Here is a 5,572-nt window from a genome sequence, read left to right on the forward strand (position 1 = left end):
CTATGAGGGGCACTTGATGCTGGAACTCACTTCCCCTGTGGTCTGACAGGTTCCAAATCTGTTAACCTTTAGGGGAATCTACAAGGCCTGTCTGTTCTCCAAGGTGGTAAGAGGATTTGGTACACGAAAGGGTATGATAGCCTGGTTGAGTGAGGAAGAATTAACCATTAATATTGATTACTTCTGTCATTTTTTGCAGCTGCTTTTATATTGTCTATGTGCCTGGAGCAAAAGAAAAGTGCATTTTACATGTACAGTAATTCCCTGCCTCACAGGATGCTGAGATACCTGTTATTCATAAGTCATTTGAGATTGGAGATGGAAAGGCGCTGTACTAGTGAAAAATATTACTACTGTTGTATTTCTTTACTGAATTGAACACACAAGAGTATCCTCCATCTTCCCACTGCATCTGGCAGGACTTCTACTTTTACAAATATTGGCCCAGCTTCTTCAAGGAGAATAACATGGATGGATCCATACAGAGCCCCAATGAAATCACTAGGCCTCTGCACAGATGCAGGAGTCTTCTGGTGTGCAACAAGCCACAGGATGAGGGCCACAGGTCCCAATCCTGCAAATAATTACGCACATGAGTAACTTTATACATGGGAGTAGTCCCATTGATTTTTAGGGGGCTATTCACACGTCTAAAGTTACTTATATACTTAAGTGTTTGCAGGACCAGGCCCACAGTGAGTACAATAAAATAAACAATTTATTTTACGCCACTGTATAGTGAAGTCTCGTCTTGTCCATAAACCACTTCTTCATCGGTGTTCAGACTGGGAAACTTCCAAATCCCATTAATTCGGTAGAGTTAGGACATTTCTTATTTCCTTTGACATGTGGCACATCAAATTACTTAGGAGCATACATAACTGTCTGTGAGAAGGAGTTGTCATCTTCTGGAGGGATAGTCAACATCATCAGCCTTGGATCCAACACTGAATGTTCTTCCTTTACCAGCAGATCATTCACCATTAGTTGAAAAATGGGCAAGCATTGATCTTCTCCAACATGCCTTTTAATGTATCCCAAACTTAGTAAAGTGCAGAAATACTGTGTATCCCTGACCCCTGCCAATGCTTGTCTATACAGATCTAGCCATCCTACAGAGTTTACTAATGGAGTGCACATCATACAAAAGAAAATCCTAGTGTGTCAGGCAATACTCTGAAAAGATAGAGTGGAGAGACTGGGTCTTCTGCCCTTTTCTCTGAATTCTCTGTTTTTTCAACTGGAAAAAGAATAATGATAATAATTTTTTTAAAAACCCTCCAAAATATACAGAGTTAGAACCGTGTAAGTAAAATACATATGTGCCCAATCATTTTGGTGATATATTACTTTGCCTAATCATTAACTGGAAATGCCATATAAGAATTTGTAAACCACAGTAAATCATTTTGTAGGAATGATTTAAATGTACTGCTGACTAATGTAAAACAGTCTAGTTTCCGGAGTCAGTAGGCTGCCAAATATTGTTAAAAAAAAAAAGGATTTGTGATCTAAGTTGACATAAATTATAGTAGATATATATCTTTAAAACAGCAGTGGTGGTTTGCAGATTATTGGGTTTAAGAGATAGGAAGATGACATATTAACTAACATGAAGATTGCCAAGACTTTTGTGTGTTTTAATTAGGATGCTTTGCAAAAAGATGTTTAATTTCTTTTTAAAGCTCTCCCTTGGAAAGATCTTTATGACCATCTTGTTTGCAGTGATACAGGAGAAGTCAGAACATGACCTTGAAATTCCAGTTTATTGAATAGACACACAAGTGAAGTAAAGAGACTACATCCGTACCAGGTCCATGGGTTTGCTCTTCACACTACAGAGATGGGAACAGAAGGGTAAAAATAATGGCTGGCTTAAAAAAAATAGCAGCATGTGGGTGAAATCAAGCATACTCAATGCTACAACACAGATAGAAACAAACAAACCAAAAAAGCAGTGACAAGAAACATCTCAAGTGGTAGCAATGCTGAGAAGGAAAGCTGTCCATGTGCTTTAAAAAGCAAACTAGTCTTGAAGTGAGGAAGGGGGGGCAGTTGATCTGTGTTCACATTCCATGTTGTTTTTCCTATATCTACTCAGACTAGAAGATATCCTTGGATGAGGGACTTATGATCCTAAGGCATGTAGGGTGAGATCTATTAAGGGTGTTAGGCGTTGCAATGCAGAGTGTCATGGAGCCTGACTTTTGGATGCCTAGAAAATCACACAAATACCCCTGCAATCCACAAAGCCTCAGTTAGGTGCGTAGACTCCCTATACAATCGATGGAGAGAGATAGGCACCTTAGACTGTGATCCACAAAGCCCACTTTTTGTGGGGGAACCACCTAAAATAGCCAGTAGGAGACATTGACCAGAGGAGAGTGTGCTAAGTCTTGCCCTCTCGCAGATTGTACACCTAAATCCGGGCTGCACAGCAGCACCTAGCTCTGCTAGTGAGCCATGAACTGGGGGAAGATAGGTGCTCAACTGCCTAAGTTGCATGTGGGAGCTGAAACAAAACAGCCTCAAGGGGGTGCAGGGGAAGGTGGCTATCGGATCAGGCTCCCGTACATGACTTGGGCAGTTGAATGTCTATCTTTCCTAAACAGTCAATCACTTTGGGGCTTAGGTAGGAGATAGGTGACTGGATGTCTATCGTGAGGCAGTAGTGTACATGCTTAAGTGCCTAAGTCAAGGCTGCAGTGTGCATGCCTGAGGAAAAAACATAAATGCCAAGTGAGTTTAGGCACCTAAAGGGTTAGGCAGCAGTCAAGCAGGAATTTTGTAGATTTCTGTGGTGCCTAAAAACAGGATGTAGTACCGTCATGGAGTCCACCTTCAGGTACCTTTGAAAATTCCACTCCATGTCCTGTTTACAAAGAATCCAGCACACTTTTGCTACTCCATAAATTAAAACAACACATTTCAAAGAGAACCATCAGGGGAAAATCTAGCTCAATCTATATGGCCAAGGTGCAGCTCCAGCAAATGGGAATGCATGCGACACTCCCTCCTAAAGTAGAAGCACAAGTGATCATGGTAGGGAATAATGCTTTTAGACACTGTCTGTAAACAGAACAGCCCTTCAGATCTACTCTCTAAAAGTCTTCATGCTGCAGGTGTAATGAGATGGATTTATAAAAAAGTGGAGATTAAATGTATCAAATACACTATATGTTAGAGGGGGTAAAAAAGATGAACTTCCTAGGTATCAGATAATTTTTTTTCATCACCTAATTTTCCAAAGGTGACAATTTTTGACATCTCAGTTTTCAGAGAACAGGTGCTCAGCACTTGCTGAAAATCTGGCCCCTTAAAGGTGTCTCAAGATGAGGTGCCAAAAGCTGAGGGACCTAAAATCACTGAGTGACCTTTGAAGTTGTAGATGTAGGCCTGTTGCTATTATTTTACCTAGCAAAGTCTTCCCAGGGCAGTTCCCAGGGCACAGGTGCCCACATGCTAAAATCCATCTTCCCAACTGGCTGTAATTCACACACTGATGATAGTCTGAGCAGAGAGGTCAGAGAGTGAATGAGGATGGAGATTGAACTATCCTGTCACTTGTGATCTTCCCAGAGGCACTGAAAATTAGTGGACACTTTTGAAAAACTGGCCTTTTTGTCCTTGTCTGCACTGGAATTTAGCCCTAGTTACAGCCACTGGTAGACACAGAGCCACTGTAAGCCATAGTATTGCACAGGTGCAGTTTACCCCTAGTTTGACACCAGGATAAAGGGCACTGATGTAAAGAGTAGATTATAATAACTCATTCTACTTGTTTACACACAGGTTGAATCACTGCAGCTACATAAAAGGGGTAATCCCCAGTTTAGACAAGGCCTAAATTTCACCTCTGTAAAATGGGGCTAATAATACTTGCTTACATACCTGTGGTGTCATGACTGATGATAGTTAATACAGCACTTTGAAGACGTAAAGCTCTTTCAGGAGAGGAGTGTTATTTCTGTAATACAAACCATTGGGGGCGGGGAAGGGGATGATGTAACCGGGTCCCCTGACCGGGCTGTTTTTGCAGTGTCATCAGTCAAACACGGTCTCACACCATACATAGCCCTGCCCATAAACCATGTAATTGCCCTAGCTTTAGCCTGACTGTGAGATCTCCAGTAACCCCCTCCCTGCAGCCTCCGGCTCCTCCTCTCTCACCCCCACTCTGCCTTGAAGATCAACCACTAGCCCCGCTGCTCCGGGCGGAGCTCTGCTGGGGCCCGCCCCCGGGCCGGGGCTCAGCCAATGCGCTCGCCGGGCAGGCCCGCGTCAGGGGGGCGGAGCTGTGCGGAGAGGCACAGGAGTGGCTGAGGGACGGCGGGAGGGGAAATGGCGGCGGCCCCCCGGCTGCAAGGAAACTGGGCGCAGCAGCTGTTCGGTGTGACCAGCTGGGACGCTTGGCCGCGCTACCTCCTGCCCCCAGCGCTGCAGCTAGCCGGGGGGCGGGGGCTGGGGTGAAAGCCCTGCGGGGGTTCGCCGCCACGCTCACCCGTGGAAGGGCACCGAGGCTATCTGCAGGGCAGCGGGGCGGTGGCCAGGGCCGGAGAGGGAGCGGGGCGCCCTGGGGAAGCAGCGGCTGCAGCAGCGTCCACGGCCAGGGCTGAGCTCGGGCAGCTGCCCCGCGGGAGGAGAGGGAACCACGATACGGGGGCGCAGCGCGCGGTCTGACCCGCCCGGGGCTGTGCAGAGCAGGGCTGCGTGCCCGGTCCCCAGGGATCAGAAACTGGGCACCACCCGGCTCTCGAGGGGTGCAGGCTCTCCCCCCAGGGGGGAAAGCACGAGGTGCATTTACAGCTTGGGCAGTATCAGAGGGGAGACCCGAGACGTTGCCAGGATTGGGGAGGGACTCGTGTCCTAGGGCGAGTTGGGCGAATAACCTTGATCCTTCAGTTTCCCGGCGGGCGGCAAGTTAAAGAAATGGTTTCAAGTCGATCTGAAAAGGAAGATTTTTCTGCAAATTAAAAAGTACAAAGGGGAAAAGAAAAACGAATTGTTTGTGGGGGAGCAAAATGTTTCGTTCTACCCCGAACACTTCCTGTTGTGAGTCGTTTTAAACCGCTTACAAATAAAGTGGAAGCGACTTTCCAAAGGAGGCCGTTCAGAATCAAGAAATCAAAATGTTTCATTGTGGCGATGAAAAATGTCACCCAGCTCTAGTTGTAAGTGTCTCCCTCTGGTGACGGGATGGGTGGCTGGGGAAATGTAGATTCCTCCCACATCTGGACCTGCTCCTAAGAGGGAAATGATTACAACACTTAGCTGGTTTATAGCACTTGATAATGATCAATCTGCACCCCTTCAGCCTCCCTGTGTTTTTTTTTTTCTCAGCTCTTCTCTCGTTTTCTCACCAGACATCCAAGCAGTCACTGAATCCTGCTGGTTCTTTTTCAACTTCCTCTTATGAATATAAAAAGAAAAGGAGTACATGTGGCGCCTTAGAGACTAACAAATTTATTTGAGCATAAGCTTTTGTGAGCTACAGCTCACTTCATCGGATGCATTCAGTGGAAAATACTGACCTACTGACCGCTATTCCTACCTACATGCCTCCAGCTTTCAT

General features: G+C 45.7%; 1 long non-coding RNA gene across 1 annotated transcript; it reads right to left on the reverse strand.

Moving 5' to 3' along the window:
* Positions 1-1,615: 1,615 nt before the first annotated feature.
* Positions 1,616-4,124, reverse strand: LOC144264558 (uncharacterized). The gene is made up of 2 exons (XR_013346068.1): positions 3,892-4,124; positions 1,616-1,835 (listed from the first exon to the last, which is right to left on the reverse strand). It is a non-coding gene; the product is annotated as an uncharacterized LOC144264558 (long non-coding RNA).
* Positions 4,125-5,572: the final 1,448 nt, after the last annotated feature.

Source organism: Eretmochelys imbricata, chromosome 5, assembly GCF_965152235.1.
Source record: "Eretmochelys imbricata isolate rEreImb1 chromosome 5, rEreImb1.hap1, whole genome shotgun sequence".
Taxonomy (NCBI): domain Eukaryota; kingdom Metazoa; phylum Chordata; order Testudines; family Cheloniidae; genus Eretmochelys; species Eretmochelys imbricata.